Raw genomic sequence first — 25,142 nt, forward strand, 5'->3', positions numbered from 1 at the left:
GCCTGGTGAAGGGTTTCAAGTCACACTTGCTCAGAGCCGAAAGATGATAATTACGTGGCCCTGGGAGGGGGGAAGCCGGGGCCACAGCAGGGCAGCTGCCAATTTGCCAGCTCCTCGCAAATTGATCTGACGCGCTACAAAACCCTAAGTCTCTTCTCAGGGATCATTTAATATCCGGCAGAGTTTACACCTGGTTTCTGAGATTCCCTGAATTAATTGAATTCTCATTAGAATACTTCCTGCCTTCCCCTTCCGCCCCGTAACTATGTCTAACCCAAAGTTCACAGGGGAGTGACTGGGCTAACCAAATCAGTGCCCCTGGCCGATTTAGTTCCCACACCACCATGTGCTTGCCCCCTCCCCCAGGGACCCCAGCTCTGCCATCCTTACAGGGGGATGGAGAAGTCTTCTACTTGTCTCCTTTCTGGAAGTTACAGTTAGACTCAGTGTTGTATGTGTGTGCTAATTGTATTATTTGTGTTGTCTTACACTGGGGCTTCCCAGGTGGCGCTAGTGTTAAAGAACCCACCTGCCAAGGCAGGAGACATGAGATACGAGTTTGATCCCTGGGAAGAGCCCCTCGAGGAGGAAATGGCAAACCACTCTAGTACTCCTGCCTGGAAAATTCCATGGACAGACAAGCCTGGTAGGCTACAGTCCATGGAGTAGGAAAGAGTCAGATATGACTGAAGTGACTTAGCAGGCACATACCACACTGAGACGCATGTCCTTACTTTCTTTTATATGTTCAGCAATGTTTTCTCTTTTCCAAAGACCGTATTTTCTTTTGACGTATCACTGGTTTTAGATCCTCTGTTCCCTTTAGCTCACTGGAAATTGTGGGTGTGTTTGTCTGGCACATTATGATAAATATTTACCACCCAGGAGGTAAAAAATGCTTCAAAGTTGATTCCACACATATGTACTGTGCACGTACTGTACATTTGTAACCAAATCCACCATACATCCATTTTCAGATACAGTCTTGCCTTATGTTTACCATCTGGGAAAGTTCAGTGATGTAAACCATTTTACATATCTCCCACAAAGTTGTAACTATTTTATTATGTTGAGGCTAATTTGTTCTTCTTAAAGAGATCTCATTTCATTTCTGATTTGCCTTGGGATTATATCCCATTTACACCAGACATAGTCTCATGGTGACATCACCCTGGCTAGAAACTGGAAGGAAGAATGTTTATGGCAGGGGAATATTACACCATATAATCATCAGATTTCTAAGGCAGAAAGGCCCAGGAAGGGAAACCCCAAAGATGGACAGTGAGACTTCTTTTTGACTTGGTAAAAACACACTCGTTTTCTAACATTCATCTCAAGGGTCACATATTCTTTACCTTCTAACACACCTCTCCCCACTCCTTACAAATCCTGTGCCTCTGTCTTCTAGCAGAGCACCCTCACTGTTTTATGAACAAACTTATTTACGTATCTTCACCTCCAGTCAATGACAGCTGTCTGAGATCAGGGAGTGGGGGAAGCTCAGAATTATGCTCTCTCTGGTCTTCCCTGGTGGCTCAGATGATAAAGAGTCTGCCTGCAATGCAGGAGACCTGGCTTTGATCCCTGGTTCAGGAAGATCCCTTGGAGAAGGAAATGGAAACCCACTCCAGTATTCTTGCCTGGGAAATCCCATAGACAGAAGAGCCTGGCGAGCTACAGTCCATGTGGTAGTGAAGAGTTGGACATGACTGAGCAACTAATACTATATACTATGCCTTACCTAGGAGAGTGGTTCTAGATTGAATAAATGAATGACTAAGTACATAAATGTCCCCTGTATCCCAAACTGAGATATGACCCTTTCTAACACCAGATCAGAGGCCAGGAAGAAGATTATAACTGCATGAATCATTTTTTCTCCCCATCCAGCCTTCACAAGTGTTCTCCAAGCTCAGGACAGTCTTATCAACTACACAGTTTCCCGCACAAACCCTTACTCACTCCTCTTCATTTTCTGGTCTCAACTTAAATGTCACTTCCTCAAGGAGGTTTTCTCTGACTCCCTAAATTAAATTTGGTCTTTTGGGCTATCCACATCCCATGGGGCCAACATGTCTTGGTAACACAGCATCAACACGTGGAATCATTGTGAGATGAGAGGGTCAGGCTGCCTCCTGCAGGCAGAGGAGAGCTGCGTCTGGGTGAAACTTTCCTAAGGAGGGGAGGGGCCAGTGAGGGAGAGAGACTAAGGGGCGTGATCAGCTCCTTCTTCCTCTCTGGCCAGACACACAGTTCACTCCTCTGCCCCTGGGAGAAGCGTAAGGCCTGGGGAGAAGGACCAGAGATGTGCCTTTCAATCCCTTGCTGAATGGGAAACCCTTCTTTTTGTGGAAATATCTTCTCCCCTCCCCCTGCTCCAAGCAGATGGCTGATTTAAAATATAAATTCACTGTTAAAACCTTCATTAAGGCTGAAAATATATTTTTTGATCCCCACTGTGCCCCTGAACCTAACAGAGTGCTTGTCACACAGTAGCTGCAATAATTTATCAGTGGAAGGAAGGAAGGGAAGAAAACAATGTTTCTTCATTCCACACTTACCATCAACACCAGGAGTACTACAGGGATAGATCTATTTTAGATTTAAGAAAAGAAGATAGAAAGACCACACTCACCATCAACACCAGTAGTAGTACCAGGATAGATATATTTTTAGATTCAAGAAAAGATAGAAAGGACTATATTAAATTTAACTGATTTAAGAAAAACAAAAGCAATAGGGTCCTCTCTAACACACACGCACACACACACAGATACACACATACACATACACAACCTATACGAGGCATCATTCCTATGCTGTGGGTTCCATGCTAGGCACAGAGCTGCCTTCTCAGCAAGTTACCTAAGGGGAGAGGTGATTGTCTTTAGAATCCATCTATTTAAAAGTTGATGATACTGGTGGTTCCAAAGTCTTGACCACAGATTCTAATGTGTTTTTATGTCTATTTCTATTGAGTATTTTTTTTTCCCCATTATTTTAACTAACATGATTTAAGCCCTCACTGTATGTAGGATCCTTCTGCTGGGTGCAGGAGTAGGCTTCTGTCTGACATGGTCCTTGCTCTTAAGAAGTATACTACCTAGCAGTGGGGGTAGACAAGAAAACAGGCTGTTGTAATGAAGTGCAATTCGTAGGTCAGTGTAAATGCAGGAAGACCAGAGCAGACCCAGAATCGTGGATACCAGAGACCACTTCCCAGAGAGAGGGAAATGCTTAACCTGAGATTTAAGGTTGGAAGAGAAGAAGTCAAAAGTAAGGGGAAAGGAGTTCTCAGCAGAGAGAATGACAAGTACAAATACCCGGAAGGGAAAAGAAGACACACAGCATGGAGGGAAGTGGAAAGTAGCTCTGAGATGCTCAGGGGACTGGTCTGCCAGGGGATGGGACTGCCACTTCTACCTCTATACAGAAACAAAGCTGCATAGTTGATCTCATCCCAGCTCAGGATCCCTGTGGAAATGCACTGAAAGGCTAAAGCAAGTCCTTCCTTTCCTGGAAGAAGTTTCCATAAGATCTCTTTGACCTGTAACCAGAGGAGTGCTGCTGCTCAAGCAGTTAAGGTAGGGGCAAGCAGAGCAGACCTGGAACTTTTAGATAAACGTCTGCGACGTGTAACAATCCTGGCTTCCAAGGACTCCTCCTGGAGGAGCCTGGCCTTTCTGCTGTCTTCCACTCTACTTTACTTCTAGCAATCATAATTCTTTTGAATCACATGACATTTGAGCACATACTAGTGGCCTCCCAGCCAACAGCCATCCTCTACTTTCTCCCTTGGGACCAGAACTCCTTGGTGTTTACCGTTGTGGAGCTGGCCAGTCCTCATGGAAGGATGAGCCCAAGGGAGTGAATGTTAAATGATCCAAGACTTTGTGGGTCTACATCAAGGGACTGTGAAGCAGTCTTTCAATCAGATACAAAGGAGGCGGGGGTGGGGTGGGGGGACAGGTCTGCTGGCTTTTCTTGAGAAGGTATACAAGGCAGAGAAGTTCCTATATTTTCTTCTGAAGTTGCCACTTGCATATGACATCTATGGCATTTGTATTGGTCCATGAGGTAAACTGGTCCAGGAGGAAAACATAACGCTCTGAAGATGACAAAGAAGAAAGAAGAGAGAGCCTTAGTTCTTTCTTGTTTTTCCCTTGTAGAATTTTTTAAGTTGGAATATAGTTGACAGACAGCCTTAGTCCTTGAAGTTATAGCTGAACCAACCAGCCTTGGAACCATTTTAAAGAAAGGGAAACCAAGATCCCGTGGGGTAAGAGATCTATTGTTGGCTCCATAGATAGAGAGCCACGAACAGAAACCTTTAACTTCACATCTAGGCTGTTTCTCACATCTTGCCACGTCTAATCCTGTGGTGCATGGCTGCTGGTTTCCCGGATCTCTAAGAAAGATTCCTGTAGGTACTGATGGAAACCCACTAACTTAACACTGAGAAAAAAGGATAGGGTCATGCAGAAGATATTTTTAGATAACTTAGCCATTTGGTATCTCTATAATTGAGTGTATGGAAATATCCACTCCCCTTCTCCTTAGACGATTTCCTGTGTGTCGATTCTATTTATTCATTTCACACCTACTTTGCTAAACACTGGAGATAATATGGTGGGTAAATCAGACTATCCTGTCTCATGATCCTCAGTTTAAAACATCACCATTTTCTTGCTGCTTCTGTAAAGTTGAACCTTCTTCCTAAAAAGGGAGAGAGATCTCAAGGTCAGAAAGCAGAAATAAAGAAGGAAGGGACCTACAGCTAAGGAAAGAGAGAAAAGTCCATTTGGTCTGAGCCAAGCAGTAGGAGACAAGAAGGCTAAAGCATTGGTCCCTTCTGATGTGGCTTTGTCCCCAAGGACCCCGGGGATAGGAGATTGAAAAGTCGTCTTTCCTTGCCAGGGTTTTGTTTGCTCCTCTGGGACAGGGATAATTTGGCACTGTTTTAAAGCTTTTGGGAAATAATGAAGACTTAAGCATAGATGGAAAGAGACATGCCCCAATCCCTAGAAGATGCGGATAGATTGAGTGCCAATGGCAGAGTCCCAAAGGAACTATTGTAATAGGCTCCAAGTTTAAGGCAAACAAGTTAAAATTTATATTTGGGAACTGATTCCCTTGAGACTTCAGATTGCCCTGCAACTCCATTCATGGGTGGAATGTACCCTAAGGCATCTGGGAAACTCACATTCCCTTACTCTATGAGGCTAGAAGGACTGCGTCCTGATAGTACATTGCTTAAGACCATCTCAGTGTTAAGACTGGTTTAAACAGAAAGATTCACTATGAATGTTCATTAAGTCTTTTTTTGGTCAAATCTGTTGTTGTTCAGTAACTAAGTCATGTCCAGCTCTGTGACTTCATGGACTGCAGCACACCAGGCTCCCCTCAATTCAGTTGTTACTCAGTGGTGTCTGACTTTTTGTGACCCTATGGACTGCAGCATGCCAGGCTCCCCTGTCCTTCACCATTTCCCTGAGTTTGCTCAAATTCATGTCTACTGAGTCAGTGATGCTGTGTAACCATCTCATCCCCTGTCACCTCTTCTCCTTTTGCCCTCTTTCCCAGCATCAGGGTCTTTTCCAGTGAGTCAGCTCTTCGCATCAGGTGGCCAATGTATTGAAGCTTCAGCTTCAGCAAGTCCTTCCAATGAGTATTCAGGGTTTATTTCCTTTAAGGTTGTCTGGCTTGATCTCCTTGCAGTCCAAGGGATTCTCAAAAGTCTTCTCCAGCACCACAATTCAAAAGCATCAATTCTTCAGCACTCAGGTTGAATCTGGTCTTTTGATAATTCAGAAACTTACTATACTTGGGCCTCTCTCCTGAGAAATAGGAGCAGATGTTTACCTGGACCAAAATCCAGGTCCAGAATTGTTACAGCCCTAGTATACTGTAAAGCAGTACGTATAGGGTAACCTCTGTTCCCAAGCTAACATTTTAAAAGGGATTAAATTACATGAAAATAAACACTAAGAGCATTCTTAAAAAGGAAGAGAAGTCTTTGAAGAGAAATCTGAATACAGAGGTGGGAAAAACACCTTGCTTTGTAGGTCATGATGGAAGTAGATGTGAGTGCATGATGGCATACTTAAATGTTCTTGAGGTCAAGAGGAAATACTCTGGAACCAGGCTACTAGACCACTAGCTAGTTTTGTGATATGGACAGGTTCCTAGCATGTGTATCTTCTGGTTTCATTATCTCTAATGTGAAGGGATGACCATCTCTGTTCCTAGACTTGTTATGGGGATTAAATAGGTTAGTACATGGAAAGCACTTAAAACAATATCAGGTATATATCAGTTCAGTTCAGTTCAGTCACTCAGTCATGTCCAACGCTTTGCAACCCCATGAACTGCAGCACGCCAGGCCTCCCTGTCTATTGCCAACTCCTGGAGTTGACTCAAACTCATATCCATTGAGTTGGTGATGCCATCCAACCATCTCATCCTCTGTCATCCCCTTCTCCTCCTGCCTTCAATCTTTCTCCGCATCAGGGTCTTTTCAAATGAGTCAGTTCTTCGCATCAGGTGGCCAAAATATTGGAGTTTCAGCTTCAGCATCAGTCCTTCCAGGGAATATTCAGGACTGATTTCCTTTAGGAAGGACTGGTTTGATCTCCTGGCACAAGCACATGTTAAGGAATACGATCTTTACTTCGAACCAGGTGAATGTTGTCTCCTTTTCCTCCCACAGTCTCTGTCAGTTGCCCCTCTTCTGAGGCCCTGTGCCTTTTGTCAGAAGGGTGGAACCGAGAGGTTCATCTCAATGTGTTGCTCCTTGTGACATCTTTGGTCTTGGTATCTGGAGAAGATGAAGGCATCAGTCATGCTGGGAGCAGACATACTTCCTGACTCCTAGGAGGCACACAGTAAATACTTGTTGAATAGATCAAGGTACCATTCTGGTGGAACAAGGGTGGAAACTGCTGAAACCGTAGCCAGGAAATAAAAATGACTTGATGCTCAAAGCTTGAAAGGCAAGATAATCAGAGATCCTCTTCAAACCTCTCATAATTACAGTTGTTGTAATTATGTAACTGATGGAGGGGCTAAGAAGAGAGTAAGAGGGAAAGTAGGGGAGCAAAGCCATGAAAGTCAAGGGAGAATAAAGGACTGGGAGCTGACATACCTTGAGTACCTAATAGATGCCAGGCAATGAGCACAGTATATATTTTACTGTAAATCTGATACTAGTCCTACCAGATAAATATTAGCATCCACATTGTACACAGGTTAAGTGTCTTGTCTAAGATCACCCTGTGGTGAGCTGCAGAGTCATGTGTGTGTGACTTCAAAGCCCTTGAGCTTTCTGTTTCACCTCACTAACAGTTTTCTCTCAATTCTTCAGTGTGAACTGGAATATTGAGCTGAGGGCCTAGATGTTCTACAGTTAGACAGGATGGCAAGGGCACTGAGGTATTCTTCCCTTTTCCTTAAGGACTGAATCAGGACTTATTCAAACTTGGGCTCCACCCCACTTCCTCTCCCACCATCGCCCCGCTTCCAGCCCATGCAGGTCCACATTTTCCAATTCAACTGTTTGTGCCCAGTAATTACTCATACTTCCTCAACTGTAATTTTTTTTTCAAAGCTGTGAAAAACAAGCATCAGATGCATTTCTAACCTGCAGTGTTTCCTTGGGTTCCAGGCATGCTCAATTTCACTCTGGATTCCGTTAACCCTGCCATGTGTGTGCTTAGTTGCTCAGTCTTGTCTGACTCTTTGTGACTCCGTGGACTGTAGCCCACCAGGCTCCTCTGTCCGTGGGGATTCTCCAGACAAGAATACTGGAGTGGGTTGCCATGCCCTCCTCCAGAGGATCTTCCCAAACCAGGGATCAAGCCCAGGCCTTCCACATTGCAGGCGGATTCTTTACCATCTGAGCCACCAGGGAAACCGAAGAACACTGGAGTGGGTAGCCTATCCCTTCTCCAGGGGAACTTACTGATCCAGGAATTGAACCAGGGTCTCCTGCATTGCAGGTGGATTCTTTACCAGCTGAGCTACCAGGGAAGCCCACTGATAAATACCAACAACCCTGCCTGGTGCCTGACCACCATACTCCTCAATGCCATTGAGTGGATAACTGGGGGTGACTTCAAGGTTGAGCTCACATTCTTGTTTGCCAAGAGATGCCATGTTCAGTTGGGATGGACAAAGTTTCCTCAGAACACAAGTGATTGGGCTGAGACCTCCCCTAGGACACTTCGGTTATCCCCTCATGGCGGCACTATCTGGCCTTTGTCTTCTGGTCTAAAGCCAGGAACCTGGTTTACACCTGGTTCTCTTCTCTTCTTCCTGTCCCATCCATTCAAAAGGCATTGGTCATTTGAGTCTTCCCTTTCACATTCCCTAACTACTGTAAAGACACAAAGCTGCCTAACGTGAGATGATACCTGTTTTCAGGTATGTAACCCCCTTATCCATCAGGGCTGCCACCTCAAGCTTCAGGAAGCTTGGTGAAGGGAGTATCATCCCTACACTGAGCAGCAGCATGACCTTGAAACAGCCCTATCACCATGCATTTGGCATTGGCTGTGTTAGTAGCATTCCTTCTCTTGCCTTCCAATTGTAATCCATTTATGTTACAAACACACAGAGAGGGTCATCATGATCCAGTGAAATATAATGCCTCACATTGAATATTGGTTAAGGGATAATTTGATAAATCAATCTTTTTTGGCTTTAATTGCTCTTCCTGCATGATTCCCATAGGAAAAAGGAATCATGAATAGTCAGCCCCTGGTCTTCGTGGGCTTTTCTAATCTCATAACACAACATTGCATATGGTGCCCTGTCTCCTGCAGAGGGTCACGGTAAACACCCAGCCCTGGGGCTTGGCCCCCTCGCTCTGTATGCCATTATCGGAACTCTAGCGGCCAGATTCCATATGCTGCTTACACTTAAGCTTTCACATCCAGTTTCCTCACCTCTTTAAGTTTTGCCAAGTATATGCTTGTCTTGTCCTTGGGGGAATATTTTAGTGTAATATGTAGAAAGCTACAGTATCAAGAACTGTGTTGGCAAGTCTATGTAGCGTTGAGAAAATTTACCCTATTACATCAAATTGTGGTTATTTTACAGACTGTCAACACCAATGCTTGATTTCTAATGGATGCTTTTCTTCCTTCAAGCTGGGATAAACTCTCCCAAACTCTCATTGGGGCACCGTTTCTCACTTTTCTTCCCTTTCTGCTTCTCTCCTGCTGTCACTATTGGGTTTAAACCAGACACGCAGTCTTGTCTGCTCATTTTAGGACACTTCTTAATTCCGTCACACTGTATTTTTCTTTCACAGCCTCCACCTATTTATTTCCAAAGGGAGTCACCCTTCACTGAAGCCATGACAAGGTTCTTTTCCATTGCATTCCAAGGTAAGACTATTGACTGCAGCCTCACTTGCTATCTGTTAACTTTTGCCCTTGGCGTCCAGACAACTCTTTGATTCTCAGGATGCTTGCTGCTGAACTTCCTGTCTATAGTAATGCGCCTGGGGAGTCTCTTGCTCCCCTAGCCTGCTTTTTCCTCCTCCCAGAGCTTCCCTTTCCCTTTCCATGCCGAGCAATTATTCTTATTAATTATTCCAGCTAGCAGTAATTATCAGCAGTACATGCCCCAAGCCACATTAATAACAGAAATCTCTAGGACACTGAGGAGTCAGCTGGGAGGCCCCCTCCGCCTTTTGATTTGCCTGGCACTGCAAGTTGCACTCTCTGCTTCTACCCACGCCCCTCCCATGTGCTCCTGCTTGCTCTTACCCATCCCCAGCTGCTGCATTCTCCAGCCTGGGTAGATGGGTTGATGGTGTGATAAACAAGGGCAGTGTGATCTCGACCTGTGTGGCTATAAGCTCTGTGTAACTCCAGCAGCGTGTGAGGCACCTGAACCTTGGCACAACTGAAAGGCATCCTTTGGTAGCATCTAAAGTCAGATCCTCAACACTCTGTTAATCCTTCGGCAATCATTTGCAACAGTTTTTCCTTTGTATGTATTCTTACCCTCTGTTCCTTTGTCTTGGCCATCATTCGTTAATAGTTTAAAATCTCAACAGCCAGTCATTAATGTATTTAAAGGAATGCTCTTGTTTTATCAGAAAATTTAAAAAATCAATTTGCATAAAAGTTCAGGAACATTAGATAATTAAGGAAGTTCTTTTATGGCTACATAGGAAAGTGTATGAATGATGGTCTTTTGAAAGCTGCTGAATTAGCTCAGTTTGCCAAAATATTTCAGAGGAAAAGGCAAATGACAAGGAACAGAGAAGTATAGATAGAATTAGTTTATAACAGTGCATATGTCTTCCCAAAGTAATTTTGTGTATTACAATGAATGTGTGCGCTTGAGAAGTGAGATGCTGTGTTTTGCTAGCGTAGCTCCTAACAGCGACTTGGAAACCATCTGCCTGTTGGAATCTTCTTTTTTTAGTCCAAAACAACAAAGTTTGAAACACTTGGATATAGTGTCAACTCTGACTTACTACAATTGCAAACCATCAGCAAGTTTCTAGAGAGGTTGCAAGGCAAGGTGCTAATTTGCAGATGTTATAGCAAAGATCTTATTACTAAACCACTACAGACCACATGTGGCAATGGTAAAAATCAGGTGGAAAAGAAAATTTTCAGCATTGTCAAAACAGTGCTTCTATGAGTTGCTGCCAAGTGAACAACACAAGAGCTAAGCTAGATTTTTTTTTCCTGTTTTTCTTTCTTTCTTTTTTAAAGACACTGGTGGAACAAGGAGAAGTATGTGAAACAATCTGGAAAAGATAAAATTCTAAGAGTGACTTAATTTCTTTGAAAGACACTTTGAAGAACAAAAGTAATAGGAAGTATGTCTCATTCTGACACCATGCCTACCTGCTTCCAGCATGAAATACCGATACATAACTGTTGAGGCCAGTGGTAAAAATCCAGTCCTTCGCAAATTTATTTAATTTAAATAAGCTTCCCCAACATTGGGGGAATGTGTTCTCTCAGTGTGCTTCATTAGTGCAGCTTACACCACAAAACTGGCTGTATTGAGAAAGATTGCACCATTATCAAATAATTAGGAATGCCTTAGCAGGTGCATACACTTACCTTAGTAATTAAACCCTTGTTAAAACACCAAAATCCAGAGACTTTAAATGGTTACAGCATCCCAAAGGAGGTAGCCCAGAAAGTGATTCTATAAGGTAGCGTCCTTTGGGAACAGGGATATTGAGCAGAGTCTCTTTTCCTCTTGGGATACTTACCAAGCACATCTGTGCACATCATGAGATGCAATAAAAATTGCAACGACAATGCTAAACAAACAGCCACTGCACAAGACAGACGCCGGGCAGACCCAGCACCACCCTGCTTGAAGCAGATACTGTGCGACTGGGCTTTCTGTTGCCATTGTTCTAAGGATGGCGCATGAGACAAAGAGGAAATAAAATGAGAATCTCCGAAACCCTTAGTCTTCTCTCATTTTAGGGAAAAAAGGGCAACTGAAACAGTTTCTCAGGAAATACCTTCATAAAACTTAACTGTGAAGTTTTTGACAAAATGCAAATGTTGGTTAGCTTTTACTCCCCATTGGTTTTAAGGAATAGGCCCATGTAAATATGACAAGCAGCCACCAAAAAGCGAACATTCCAAAGCAGTTCCCTAAAATCTCCCTGCCAGCAGTCTTAAAGTGATCCATATAATTACAAATTAGATCCATTTGCTGGGGTCTGGCTGCCTAGGCAAGAGCTTGCCTTCCATATATAAATATAATTGTGATAAATCTGGACTCAGCAGCCAAGGGGCATCCTGAAGATGATATCTAGGGGTTGCCATGACAACTCCCTAGAATTCCTGCTGTCTTTTCAAGGTGGAGTTCCTAGGTAAAGCCTGGAAGGTATCCGAAATACATCATCAGAAGGTAGGACAGCTGGAATTGGTCCATGGAAGAAATCCAAGTATGTGAGTCCATAAGTCCTGTGGTAAGGAGGTTGTCACTTGAGGACATATTTCCATCCCTTTGTGGAATTTAAGCTGAGTATCTGAAGCAGTCGGATTTTTTTTTATGGATCTTGGTGTTCCTGAGGCTTGGATACTACGATATTGACACTAATGACCTCTGTCAATCACTGATTTAATCACTCCCTAGGAGCAAAGCTATGGCACCCCACTCCAGTACTCTTGCCTGGAGAATCCCATGGACGGAGGAGCCTGGTAGGCTGCAGTCCATGGGGTCGCTAAGAGTCGGACATGACTGAGCGACTTCACTTTCACTTTTCACTTTCATGCACTGGAGAAGAAAATGGCAACCCACTCCAGTGTTCTTGCCTGGAGAATCCCAGGGACGGGGGAGCCTGGTGGGCTGCCGTCTATGGGGTCGCACAGAGTCAGACACGACTGAAGCGACTTAGCAGCAGCAGCAGCAGAAGCAAAGCATCCTACACTCCTGGGGACACATATGTCTCAGGAAATCTGTGGACCCAGCAATGTGGCAAAAGGTATTGTCCTTCTGTAAGTGGCAACTAACCCTCTTGGGTGACTGTCTTCATTGCAGTGAATACTTTTGGCCTGGACAGCCTCCTGACACTATCAGTGGGGTTAGGGGGATAACTCTATTGCTCGTTCTGGTTCTGAGGCTTATCAAGCTGAGCCCTAGTTACACCATTCATTTGTTCTGAGACCTTGGGGGATAAGGGGGATAATACTCTGAGCCAAATTGGTAATTGTGAGCACTGAATAAAACAACAAATGTAAAACACTATAAACACAATGCCTGGCATTTAATAAACAATAAATATCCTCTTCCTTTACTCCTCCCTGCAAAATATAAAACATGATATAAATACAAGACATATTGTATTAACTGAAGAATCTGTGGACCATCAAGCATTTTATTGAGATTCACTTACTTGGCCACATCAGTACTGGCTGTCCAATTTGCACATAACAGTAATGTAAGTTTTCATGGAGTGAAAGGTAGTGGTAGTTGTTCTATTAGAAAGATCAGAAAGATCAGCAGGCACATAGATGTCATGTGATACTGTAAGTGATAAACAGCTGTGAAGATCAGAGTATTTAAATTGTCCATATCTTCAAGCCATAAATTTAGGAAAGTGGAGGCTCTGCCCTTTTACCCTGAAGTGAAGGAAAGTTTGAAATAATAATAAAAAAAAAAAGACTACAGTTCTTTGAAATAATGACATAACTCTGGACCTACAGGGGATGTTTCTAACATATTATTCAATCAACCAAAAAATTATTTTCACCTGTAAAATAGCACATATACTAAAACAAACTGTTTAAAACTTTAAACTATTCATTGAAGTGTAACACGCATATAGAAAATATACTGTGACTTCTTTCTGGATTTTGTCTTTATTTTTTATTTTCTGCAGTTTGAAAATTCTGTGCCTAGGAGTAGGTTTTTGACATTTATCCTGCTTGATGTTCTCTGAATTTCCTGGATCTGTGGTTTGGTGTCTGACATTAATTTGGTGGAAATTCTAAGCCATTATTGCTTCAAATATCTCTTCTACTCCATTCTCCCTTCTTCTTCTGATATTCCCATTATGTGTATGTTATACCTTTCATGCTTGTCCCACAGTTCCTTGATATTCTGTCTTAATTTTTTAATCTTTGTTGTCTTTGCTTTTCAGTTTTTGAGGATTCTATTGATATATCTTCTACCTCAGAGATTCTTTCCTCAACTGTATCTAGTCTACTAATAAGCCCTTCAAAGATATTCTTTATTTCTGTTAGTGTTTATCATTTTTTGTTGTTTCTTAGAATCTCCATCTCTGCTTACATTTTCCATCTGTTCTTGCTGTCTACTTTTTTCACTTGAACCATTAATTAATCATATTTCTAAGAAATTTTTATTGAAGTATAATTGATTTACAATGTTGTGCTGTGTTAATTTCTGCTATATAACAAAGTGACTCCAATAGTTTCCTCTTTCATATTCTTTTCCACTATGATTTATCACAGGAAATTGAATGCAGTTCACTGTGCTTTACAGTAGGATTTTGTTGTTTATCCATTCTAACTATGAAAGTGAAAATGTTAGTTGCTCAGTTGTGTCTGATTCTTTGAGACCCATGGACCTGTAGTCCAGCAGGCTCCTCTGTCCATAAAATTCTCCAGGCAAAAATACTGGAGTGGGTTGCCATTTCCTTCTCCAGGGGATCTTCCCAAGCCTGAAATCAATTGCAGGTCTCTCGTAACTATAGTTGTTTTAAATTCCCAGTCTCAGATTATCAACATCCCTGCCATATCTGAGTTTGGTTCTGATTTTTGCTGTCTTCCAATTGTGCTTTTTTGCTTTTTATTAAGTCTTGTAAAAATTTTTTTGATAGCAGACATGATGTACTGACTAGTTTCTGCTTTGGGCAGACCTTGTTAAGAAGAACAGAATGTTCTGATGTATTTCAAAATGGTTACTTTTATTCTCTCCCTGCTGGAAGCAAGAGGGGATTTGTCTCTAATAGTCATCATGAGATCCTAGTTGAGCTCCTGGAAGTAAAACTCAAAAAGGTGTGGGGACTTCCTTATGACTGGCACTCCCTGAAGTTTTTGACTCTCACACTTGCCTACATTGCTGCTGCTGCTGCTGCTGCTAAGTCACTTCAGTCGTGTCCGACTCTGTGAGACCCCATAGACGGCAACCTACCAGGCTCTTCTGTCCCTGGGATTCTCCAGGCAAGAATACTGGAGTGGGTTGCCATTTCTCCAGCAATTTGTCAGTTACAGTTCAGGTTTTCCTATCCTGGTCCTGGTTCCTGCAGAGGTTCTACTCACAGTTTTCCTGCTCTGTCTGGTATATTCTGATTCTCTGTATTCACCTGTCTGCCTCTCCAACTTTAGGTTAGCAGTTTGCCCTGTGATCTCCCTTCATTTACAAATAAATGAAACTTGTTAATTTTTGTTTGTTTGGCTTTTCTCTTATTGTTAGGAATAAGTGGTAATTTCCAAGCTCCTTACATGCCAGACCAAATTTCCCCATTTATTCCAAAATGACCTTTTATAGCCTTCAGAAATCTGGGATCCAGTTTAATTTCACTCCTAGTATTTGGTTGTCTCTTTAATTTTCTTTAAGCTATAATAATCACCCTCCCTTTTTTATTTTATTTTTTGGTCCTTAAAACATTGAAACTTTTGGAGTTCAGGACAATTGTGTTGTGAAGTAACCCATATTTTAGATTTATTTACTCATGTACAGACATTTGTTAAGTATATGGTAAGAGTATTTGTTGTTTTTGTTGTTCAGCTGCTAAGTCATGTCCAACTTTTTGTAACCCCATGGACTGCAGCACATCAGGCTCTTCTGTCCTCCACTATCTCCCAGAGTTTGCTCAAATTCATGTTTATTGAGACAGTGATGCTATCTAGCCATCTCATCCTCTGCCATTCACTTCTCTTGTTGCCTTCAATCTTTCCTAGAATTAGAGTTTTCACATCAGGTGACCAAAGTTTGGAGGTTCAGCTTCAGCATCACTCCTTCCAATGAATATTCAAGGTTGATTTCCTTTAGGATTGACTGGTTTGATTTCCTTGCAGTCCAAGGGACTCTTAAGAGTCTTCTCCAGCACCACAATTCAAAAGCATCAATTCTTTGGCGCTCAGCCTTCATTATGGTCCAACTCTCACATCTGTACATGACTACTGATAAAACTGTAGCTTTGACGATACGGACATTTGTTGGCAAGGTAATGTCTCTGCTTTGTAATATGCTGTCTAGATTTGTCATACCTTTCCTTCCAAGGAGCAAGGGTCTTTTAATTTCATGGCTGCAGTCACCATCTACAGTGATTTTAGAGCCCAGGAAAATAGAATCTATCACTACTTCAACTTTTTCCCCATCTATTTGCCATGAAGTGATGGGACCTAATGCCATGATCTTGGTTTTTTAATGTTGAGTTTCAAGCCAACTTTTTCATTTTCCTCTTTCACTCTCACAGAGAAGCTCTTTAGTTTCTTTTCACTTTCTGCCATTAGAGTAGTATCATCTGCATATCTGAGGTTGATGATATTTCTTCCGGCAATCTTGATTCCAGCTTATGTTTCATCCAGCCCATCATTTCTTATGATATACTCTGCATATAAGTTAAATAAGCAGGGTGACAATATACAACCTTGTCGTACTCCTCTTCCAACTATGAACCAGTCAGTTGTTCCATGCCCAGTGCTAACGTTGCTTCTTGACCTACATACAGGTTTCTCAGGAGGCAGGTTAGGTGGTCTAGTACTCCCATCTCTTTAAGAATTTTCCACAGTTTGTTGTGATCTACACAAAGTCTTTAATATAGTCAGTGAATCAGAAATAGATGTTTTTCTGGAATTCCCTTGCTTTCTCCACGATCCAACAAATGTTGGCAATTTGATCTATGGTTCCTTTGCCTTTTCTAAACTGAGTTTGTACATATGGAAGTTCTTGGTTCACATACTGCTAAATCCATATTATATAAGCAGTATTATATGTTTCCCATCTTTGCTAAATTTAACACTTGATGTCCACAGATCTATTATAAAAATACATTTTCAGTTATGTAATTAATAGACATTTTATGGTAATACTTTAAGTCTGTGAATATTCTATTCCCCAACAACCATCCACCCTATGGTTTTAGCATCCATTAATGCTTTTGAACTGTGGTGTTGGAGAAGACTCTTGAGAGTCCCTTGGACTGCAAGGAGATCCAACCAGTCCATCCTAAAGGAGATCAGCCCTTGGATTTCTTTGGATGGAATGATGCTAAAGCTGAAACTCCAGTACTTTGGCCACCTCATGTGAAGAGTTGACTCATTGGAAAAGACTCTGATGCTGGGAGGGATTGGGGGCAGGAGGAGAAGGGGACGACAGAGGATGAGATGGCTGGATGGCATCACCGACTCGATGGACGTGAGTCTGAGTGAACTCCGGGAGTTGGTGATGGACAGGGAGGCCTGGCGTGCTGCGATTCATGGGGTCACAAAGAGTAGGACACGACTGAGCGACTGAACTGAACTGAACTGAATAATACTTGCCTAAAATCACTTATTAAAGTTTGCAAAGTGGTGATTTTCTAATTCTATCCTTCTACATTTATTGTAAAGAATAACTGTCCCCTTTTATTTCTTTCTCCCTCTCCCCATATCATCATGGATTCAGGGACTTTTTTGTTTTGTTTATTCATTATTTTTTTTTTGCTCAAATTGTCTGCAGTTCAGCTAGTGAATATCCTTTGAAGCTAGTTCTGTGGCTTCCTGTGTCCTTTTGACATGATCTCATTAATCTTTGAGCACTTGGTTGCTTTCTGGCACAATAAGACATCCCAGGCTCACCTTATACTTTCTCTGCCCCAACTTTGGAAACAGCCAAGACTGGAATATTATTTAGAAACCAAGATCTGGGACACAGATGATGCCATTTTTGGACACAGGCATCAAACAGTTTATCCTACAACTCTCCAAGCCAAAGTCCTGAGCATGCTACTGAAAGCTTGCTTCCCCACACAGTTCCACCCATGTCTCCATTAGCACTGCCACCACCCGTTTATCCCCACAGGTCTGGTTTCTACAAAAACCTCTCTACAAGCCTCTTTGCCTCCAGCCTCTTTATCTTCAAACCCACCAGAACAAGACTTTTACAACATGGTGAAGGGAAAAGTGGGCTTCCCAGGTGATGCTAGTGGTAAAGAACCTGCTTGCTAATGCAGGAGACATAACAGATGCAGGTTCGATCCCTGGGTGGGGCAAGATCCCCTGGAGGAGGGCATGGCAACCCACTCCAGTATTCTTGCCTGGAGAATCCTATGGAAAGGGGAGCTTGGCGGGCTAAAGTTCAGAGAGCCGCGAAGAGTCAGATATGACTGAAGCCACTGAGCATGCGTGCTCTCTCACACAAAGGGAAAAGTAGGATTTGGAGTCATACCGGCCAAAACACTGAGCCCAGCTCCACTTCACCACCAACTGCAAAACTCTGGGTAAATTAGTAAGCTTTTCTGAGCCTCATTTTCCCCATTTGAAAAGTAGAGGTAAGAGTACTTACCTTACAAGTGAGAATTAGACATAAGAAATATATCCTAGCCACATCCATGAAAACCATCTCAGCTCTCAGCCTCTTCTGCAAAACCTGCCCTACCCATGGCCAAATGAAAGGGGAAACTCCTCCAGTAGACTACAGCTGAGTGAGCTGGGAGGGGTTGCATAATAAGTAAAGAGAGAGAAAACTGAAGTTAGTATTAGTCAATGAAGCTAAAATGAAATAAAAATTGGTGCCATCTGATCAAAGATTAGTGCATAGAATTTGCTTAAGGGGGAGAAGATTGGAGAAGCATCCTGTCTTGCCTCTCTGCCTGTGGTTGGTCACCTGCCCTCCTCGCCTTCTAGAGGACTTGCATGCTTCAATCACCTCCCTCCAGTATATTCAGTCTTTTCCTCTATATTAGCTCTAACTTAAAATCATAAAATCACATTTACCATTTCTGCTTCTTTGTAAAACATCTTTCCTAAATTCAGTGGTTCTTCCCAGTAGAGCATTCAGAAAGTGCAGTCCATGGTCCCTAGCTACACTTTCTATAATTCAATGAAACTTCTGTTAAGCTTACCACTTACTTCTATATTGTTCCAACTGATTCACATTTATGTTTTATTTTACTTGACCACTACTTTTTATTTTCCTCTTACCTCTCTGACAGCCCTCAATCTACTTCACAATTTATTCTTTCTCTGTTTGGCCCACCTATGTTGGTATGTCCCCAAGGATGTACCCTTCAGTAACCTGGGTCTACTCTTCTCACCCTACCCCTGGATGACCTTCTTCACATCATGGCCTCAGGTTACCACCCTTAGATCCATTACTCCCACATCTTCATCTCTGATCCACAATTCTGCTGAATTCTTGACCCCTGTGTCCAGCCTACCTCCAGACTATCTCCACTTGGAGCCCCCTAAATAAATCAGCCACTGTGTCCAAATTGAACTCATCATCTTTTGTCATATTTTCTAATCACTATCATCAACTCAGTCAGTCATACCAGAAGGCCAGGAATCACCATGAATTCCTGCTTATATCCACTGCTGACATCTTGAAGACCCTCCCATCCTGGTCTCTCTCAAATATTCTCCCTCTGGATCTCTTTGTCACCCCTGCCTTCTCAGGCTCCCATCACAGTCTGTCTGGCATACTGGTCTCTCAGCCCCCAGTTGGCACCTCTATTCTCCATTTGCTTTTGAAAGGGAGGAGGGTCTCTAGAAAACAGATTAGATCATGTCTCTGCTCTGCTGAAAATTCTTCAGTTTCCACCATTGAGTAACTCTTAAAATTCTTAGCCAAGACCTTGCCAGACCCTGATTACCAGCCTCATCATTATCTCCTAACTGTGCAGAATTCTTTTCCGTGTTGTGTCTTCCCCTGGGCTATTCCTTTTCATAGAATTCCCTCCTTGTTCCCATCCCTATTTGTCTAAAAAGCTCCTAATAGTGATCTTTTAAAATCATGAGTCAGATCATATCACAGAGACATGTCACTTTTTAAGATCTGCTGGTGGACTTCTGTGGTCAAGCTCAAATCCATTATCCAGTTGTAGGTCGTCCTGGATCCAGCCTAGCCTTCCCCTATAACCTCATTTCCTTCCCTGCTACTTCCATCACTGTGATCTCCTTTCTAGTCTTTGACCACAAGCAGCTTTAGTCACCTGATATTTGGACTAGATGTTCCCACTTCCCGGATTCTTCCTGCCAATCTTTACATGGTCAGTTTCTTCTTATCATTCAAGTTTCACTCAAATGGTATGTCTCAAAGGGGCCTCCTTAGATTTCCTAGCTGCTACCAGTCACTCTTGTGAACTTTGAAGTCTAAATGACCCGAGTTTGAAATTGACCTCTGCCACTTGCTAGCTGTGTAACGCTGGGCAAACTTATTAACCTCACTATGTTTCAGCTTCCTCATCTGTAAAATGAGAACCATAATGCCTTACTCATAGAATTCCTGTTAATCATAAATGAAACAAATGCCTGATTCATGGTATTTAATGTGCTAAAACAATAGGCGTTTTTATTTTTTAATTTATTTATTTTTTGTTTATTTTTATTTTTCACTGTATTCCCTGCTTAGGGAATAGTTTCTTTTTTTCTTTTCTTTTTTTTTAAAATGTATTGGGATATAGCTGCTTTACTATGTTGTGTTAGTTTCTACTGTACAATGAAGTAAACCAGCTATATGTGGACAAACACCGCCTCCCTCTTTGATCTCTCTCCCACCTCTCTCATCATCCCACCAGTCTAGGTCACCACAGGGTGCAAGATGAGCTCCCTGTCCTATACAGAAGGTTCCCACTAGCTAGCTGTCTCTTTTACACATGCTGCTGCTGCTGCTGCTGCTAAGTTGCATCAGTCATGTCCAACTCTGTGCGACCTCATAGATGGCAGCCCACCAGGCTCCCCCGTCTCTGGGATTCTCCAGGCAAGAACACTGGAGTGGGTTGCCATTTCCTTCTCCAATGCATGAAAGTGAAAAGTGAAACTGAAGTCGCTCAGTCATGTCTGACTCTTCGCGACCCCATGGACTGCAGCCCACCAGGCTCCTCCATCCATGGGATTTCCCAGGCAAGAGTACTGGAGTGGGTTGCCAGTGCCTTCTCCGCTGTTATACATAGTAGTGTATATTTGTCAATCCCAGTCTCCCAATTCACCCCACCCTCACTTTCCCCTGTCCCCTGTGTCCCCACAACTGTCCTCTATGTCTGCATCTCTATTCCTGCCCCGCAAATAGATTTCATCAGTACCATTTTTCTAGATCCACATGCATGCGTTAATATACAATATTGACTTTTCTTTCTGACTTACTTCACTCTGTATGACAGACTCTAAGTAGATGTTTTGAAAATGATGGCGATAAAAACTTTTATTTTGCTGAACACTAAGTGTACTTAGCACTGCTTCTGTTGTGTAACTCCTATGGTCCAAAAAGCCTCAAAAGAACTTTATTTCCTGTAGCATTAAACAAAACAACACACACACACGTTTTAAAAAAAACTCTAAAAGCCCAGCATTAAAAGACTTTTTTAGTTTGCCTCTAAAATTTTCAGGTTTATCTTCAAATACTCTCCCTCAAAGGCTATTTTCAGCCAATCTGGACTCTCTTCAGCTCTTGTGCCTCTGTCTTTGTTTGTGTCTAACATCTAGACCTGTAGCAATCCTGCTCCTTCTGTAGTTTCTTTGTCTCCCTTTCTCTATCTATCTCCCAGATAAAACATTATATGATCATCCCTGTTGGCCATATCGCTTCGTGTTCTGAACTGCTGAATTCACCATTCAGAGGTGTCAGAGGAACCTCAAGTTCATCGTCTCTAGGATGGAACATTTAATCTTTTATGTTCTTCATTCTGTGTTATAACTCTCAATGAAGATGCCCTCACCCATTGTAACCTTTGTCAGAAATCTAAGCATTGATTGAGGTTTCTTTTCAGTCACTTCCTAATCGTTCAGAGTCTTGATACGTTCACTTCCAAAGTTACCTGAATAACCTCCTACACATTTTGCTTCTCCAAATGCGTTTTTTTCTGCCCTATTACTATTGTTGATTCTCTTCAGGTTTTCGCCACTCTTCCTTCAGCATGCCGAAGCCCTGACACTCTGCTCCTTCCCAAGCCTTCCCTCAGCCCTCAGCCTGCAGAGTGCTTGTTCTGGAATGCAGCCCTGACCATCGCCCTCCACTGATTTGCTCAGCACCTATCAGTGGCTTATTATTAGCGTGGTGCATGAGGCCACTCTTAACCTCTTTCCCGTTTTCTCAAAAACAAATGCATTTATTTCTCCCACATCATAGGCACACACACCAAGTCATTCTGTTCAGACTGTTTTCTCTGCCTAGATGTCTTCCCTTGTTGTTGGTCAGTCACTCAGTCTTGTCTGACTCTGCAATCCCATAGACTGCAGCCCACCAGGCTTCCCTGTCCTTCACTATCTCCTGGAGTTTGCTCAAATTCACATCGAGTCGGTGATGCCATCCAAACATTTCATCCTCTGTTGCCCTCTTTGCCTCTTGCCCTCAATCTTTCCTAGCATCAAGATCTTTTGCAATGAGTTGGCTCTTCATATTAGGTGGCCAAAGTATTGAAGCTTCAGCATTGGTCTCACATCTGTATATAACTATTGGAAAAATCATAGCTTTGACTATATGGATCTTTGTTGGCAAAGTGATGTCTCGGCTTTTTAATACACTGTCTATGTTTGTCACAGCTTTTCTTCCAAGGAGCAAGTTTCCAACTCTTCACAGCCAACTTTTCCAGGCAAGAGTACTGGAGTGGGGTGCCAGTGCCTTCTCTGCTTTTATACATAGGAGTGTATATTTGTCAATCCCAATCTCCCAAACCACCCCACCCTCATTTTCCCCTGCCCGCTATGTCCCCACAACTGTCCTCTATGTCTGCATCTCTATTCCTTCCCTGCAAATAGATTTCATGGACTGTGGCCTACCAGGCTCCTCTGTCCATGGAATTTTCCAGGCAGAAATACTGAAGTGGGTTGCCTTTCCCCCTCCGGTGGATCTTCCTAATCCAGGGATTGAGACTGCATCTTTTGTGTCTCCCTCATTGGCAGGTGAATTATTTACCCTTAGAACCACCTGGGAAGCCCCTTACCAAATAAATAACTCACCTCAAAAAAGGAATTGTTTGCTCATTTTGCCTTTATATTGATAATAAAGGCAATATATTTTAATTAGGAAATTCAGATAAGCAAATGAAGAAGATAAAAACTCCCATTTGATAAACAATGCTTATAGTTTTTCTACATTCAAATATAGGTTTTATAGAAGTGGAAACATGCTCTACATATTATTTTATAACTTGATTGATTTTGCTTAATTGTCTATCATGAATAACTTCCTATATCATTTAATATTATGCTTCAATATTACATTTTGATGGCTACATGGAAGTCTATTTTGTGGAAGTACTATGACTTACTTAATCAATCCCCTCTTGTTGGATATTTACATTATTTCCAATTTTATATAGTTATAAATGATACTGTGATAAATATTATCCTTATTGATGAAATTGTTTGAACGTATGCTTAAATTTCCTTTATATAAATTTCTGAAGGTGTATTTGTTAAATCAAAAATATGCAGCATTTTAAGGCTTTTATTCTTGGGGCTTCCCTGGTGGCTCAGTTGGGAAGGAATTTGCCCACAATATGGGAGACCCAGCTCTGATCCCTGGGTTGGGAAGATCCCATGAAGAAAGGAATGGCACCCTCTCCAGTACTCTTGCATGGAGAATTCAATGGACAGAGGAGCCTGATGGGCTATAGTCCTTGGGGTCTCAAAGAGTTGGACAAACTGATCAGCTAACACTTTCACTTTCCCTTCTTAAGGCTTTTAATGCAAACCCCAACTTTTTCTCAAAAAGGCTGTGGCAATAATTAATTAATCTTTCCAATTTGGCTTCCCTGATAACTCAGCTGGTAAAGAATCCACTGCAATGCGGGAGACCCCGGTTTGATTCCTGGGTCAGAAAGATTCGCTGGAGAAGGGATAGGCTACCCACTCCAGTATTCTTGGGCTTCCCTTGTGGCTCAGCTGGTAAAGAATCTACCTGCAATGTGGGAGACCTGGGTTCGATCCCTGGGTTGGGAAGATCTCCTGGACAAGGGAAAGGCTACCAGTATTCTGGCCTAGAGACTGTGTACTCCATTTCATGGACTGTGTACTCTATACAGTCCATGGGGTCACAAAGAGTCGGACGCAATTTTCACTTTCTTTCCAGTTTAGTGAGTAATATAGTGATCCGGTTTTGTGTTGTTTTAAACTTTTCCATGTATTCAGTGATCATTTACGTCTTTTGTGAATTTCCTTTCCGTGTTCTTTCCCATTTTTCTATTGGAGTGTTTAACTTTTGAAAAGTAATCTGAAAATATTTTTATAGCACTAAATTATATCATGTGATGAAAATTTTTTCCAGATTATTGTTTACCTTTGAATTTTCCATGTGGTATTTTTGAATGTTAGAATGTACATAGCATAGTCACTAGACTCAAGAACTGAAATGTCTATGCTTGAATCCAAGCCCTAACACGTGTAAGCTATGTAACCTTGAACAAGTTGCTTAACCTCTCTGTGTCTCAGTTTTCTTATTGATTTAATGGAAGTGATAACCATGCCTATTTTTAGGATTGTTGTAAGGATTAAATGAGCTAACAACATACGAATGATGTCTATGATCATGTTTGGCACATATTAAGTACTACATGATAGCTAAGCTAAATTAACAATGGATTTGCTCAGGAGTCATCCATTTAGTAAGCCGTACCTGAATCTCCATTTGAGTAAGATGCTACTCATCTGTCCTTCTAGAGCACTATTTTTCATACTACTAATTTTATAGTAACATATTTTATGCCAGTCTTAATAGACAGGAAACTAAAATGGTGGTAAGGGATTGCATTGTATTTATCATTATATTCCCAATGCCCTTCATAAGGCTTCTGTGAACTGAAAAATAGCTCTTCAGAACTACTCTGATGACACATATCTCACCTTCCTTTGAGTTATTATAGTATTTGTACTCAATTAGTTGTCCAGCCAGATCATTCACGTTTAGGGGCAAACACTCATACCATTTTCTCTATATGACCAAGTTCTGTGTCTAAAATATGTTAAGCACTCAACATATGGGGATCACAAGAAAGAGAGGTTAGAAGGGAGGGAGGGAAAGGTTTAAAAAGGAAGGAAGAAAAGAAGAGAGGCTTTCATACAAGTACAATCACTTGCAGGTCCTTATGATTCTCCCTTGGAAGATCATGCCTCTGATTACTGAGTCGGGTCTAGCAAGTCAGTGGTCCATCCTACGAGTCAAGTAGAGGGCCAGAAACCCAAGCTCTAGTAAACTGTGGGCATTTGCCCAAGTCTGTGTCATTTTAGTCTACACCACTCTCAGGGCGTTCTCAGGGCAAGTTCCCTCTCACTGCTTCCTTCCTTGTGCAGGTTTTCCCACTGAATCCCAGGGAGAGTTCTGGAGCCTGAGGGTGTGTGAATGGCTCATACACAACCCTGGTTTAAAGGCCTTCGGTTCACAGTGATCCAGAGCATTGATTACGCTTGGGGTCTCAAGCCTATTGCTGGCCTAAGTCAAAACACATGTGAATCCAAACATCTGTGTTTCTTCTATTGAAAATA

Source organism: Bubalus kerabau, chromosome 21 (genome assembly GCF_029407905.1).
Source record: "Bubalus kerabau isolate K-KA32 ecotype Philippines breed swamp buffalo chromosome 21, PCC_UOA_SB_1v2, whole genome shotgun sequence".
Lineage (NCBI taxonomy): Eukaryota > Metazoa > Chordata > Mammalia > Artiodactyla > Bovidae > Bubalus > Bubalus kerabau.